Source organism: Heptranchias perlo, chromosome 20 (assembly GCF_035084215.1).
Source record: "Heptranchias perlo isolate sHepPer1 chromosome 20, sHepPer1.hap1, whole genome shotgun sequence".
Lineage (NCBI taxonomy): Eukaryota > Metazoa > Chordata > Chondrichthyes > Hexanchiformes > Hexanchidae > Heptranchias > Heptranchias perlo.
In genome coordinates, this window is record NC_090344.1 from 6,737,085 (window position 1) to 6,739,029 (window position 1,945).

The 1,945-nt window shown below is 44.2% G+C and overlaps 1 non-coding gene across 1 annotated transcript; it reads right to left on the reverse strand.

Moving 5' to 3' along the window:
• Positions 1 to 611: 611 nt before the first annotated feature.
• trnas-cga (transfer RNA serine (anticodon CGA)) lies at positions 612 to 693 on the reverse strand. Its single transcript has one exon. It is a non-coding gene; the product is annotated as a tRNA-Ser (tRNA).
• Positions 694 to 1,945: the final 1,252 nt, after the last annotated feature.

Here is a 1,945-nt window from a genome sequence, read left to right on the forward strand (position 1 = left end):
AAGTAGGAAAGGCCGCGTTGGTCTGCCTGTTCGCAGCAAATAATTTTCAGCGTTTCCTTGTGGTCCAGTGTTCAGATTCGGTCATCACCATGGCAACGGATCGATTGGTGTCTGTCTCGACATCCGCATTGAAACACTACACTTAAGTGCACTGTACTCAAATTGCTGATGTTTTCACTGTAAGGGCGAAGAGACATAAATGTGTGTATATTAGCTAAAAATTCATCAGCTGGGTTGCACCTTTGCTTCTCCCCCCGTCTCAGTCTTTCCATCTTTACCCTTCTCTGCTGGTGTTGCAGGTTCGATTATCCTTGGCCGTTCAAGAAAGCCTGAGAAGTCCATCAGGGGAAAATTCAGAGAGTCAAGAGACAGAGACAGGGAGAGATTAAAGTATAGAAATAAATAGTATAAATATCAAGCTCTGCGAACGAGCAGAATTTAAGATGGAGCTTGGGAGAGATTCTTTCACGTGCCGTGCAACTTTGCAAGAGACCATGGGGCTCCGAATTAGAAGAGTTTGCCGCGCTGGAGCATCTCTCTGAGGGAGGGAACACGGTCCGTTAACTCCAGTTCATATTTATTTGAGCATTGAACAAATCTTTAAGAAATAGCGCTACGAGCAGGATTCGAACCTGCGTAGGAAAACCCCATTGGATTTCGAGTCCAACGCCTTAACCACTCGGCCATCGCAGCTGTGAAACGACTTGACAGCTACTGCTACCAAAAGGGTGCAACCAGTGCAGAATTCGGTGCCACCCACAGCCGATCGGCCATCCGACAATCCATCCGATCACTGTTTCTATTCCGATGTGCAGCAATGTGAAGTTGTACACTAACTATTTCATATCAACAATATTAGCCTCTCCTTAGCACATTCGTTTTCAATGTGCGACTTGTAATGCCAAGTGAGACTTTGCAGAATTAATTGCTCTAAAGTTACATTGTTGTCTCCCTCGGCATCCGCAGATTATCCACTCTCCCACAAGTATAACAGTGACTACACTTCAAAAATACTCCATTGGTTGTAAAGCACTTTGGGACGTCTTGAGGTCGTGAAAAGCGCTTTATAAATACAAGACTTTCTTTCTTTTCATAGTGGAATAAAATTACTGATGTTTACACTGTGAGGACGAAGAGACATTAATGTGTAGACATTAGCTGCGAATTCATCATCTGGGTTAGATTTTTACTTTTCCTACCGTCTCAGTCATTCTATCTTCACCCTTCTCTGCTGCTGTCGCAGGTTCGATCAGCTATGGCCGTTCAAGGCTGCCTGAGAAGTCCATCAGGGGGAAACACAGAGAGACAAAGACAGAGAGAGATAGAGAGATAAAAGTATAGAAAAAACCTAACATCAAGTTAGCAGAATTTAAGATGGAGATTGGGAATCATAGAAGCGTCACTGCACAGATGGAGGCCATTCAGCCCATCGAGCCTGTGCCGGCTCTCTTTAAGTGCAATCCAGATCGTCCCATTCCCCCGTTCTTTCCACGTATACCTGCAAATATTTTCCCTTCAAATACTTATCCAATTCCTTTTAGAAACCACGATTAATTCTGCTTCCACCACCCTTTCAGCCGATGCATTCCCGATTATATCTACTCCCTAGTTTAAAAATTTTTTCCTCATATCGCCTTTGGTTCTTTTGTCAACCACCGTAAATCTGCGTCCTCTGGTTCTCGACCCTTCCGCCAACGGGAGCAGTTTCTCTTTATTTACTTTATCTAAACCCGTCATGATTTTGAACACTTCTATCAAATCTCCACTCAACCTTCTCTGCTCTAAGGGAACAACTTCAGCTTCTCCAGTCGACCTACATAACTGAAGACCTCATCCCTGGAACCATTCCAGTAAATGTTTCTGCACCCTCTCTGACGCCTTCACATCCTTTATAAAGTGCGGTGCCCAGTTTTGGACAGTTGTGGAAGATTGTGAAGTTCCCTTC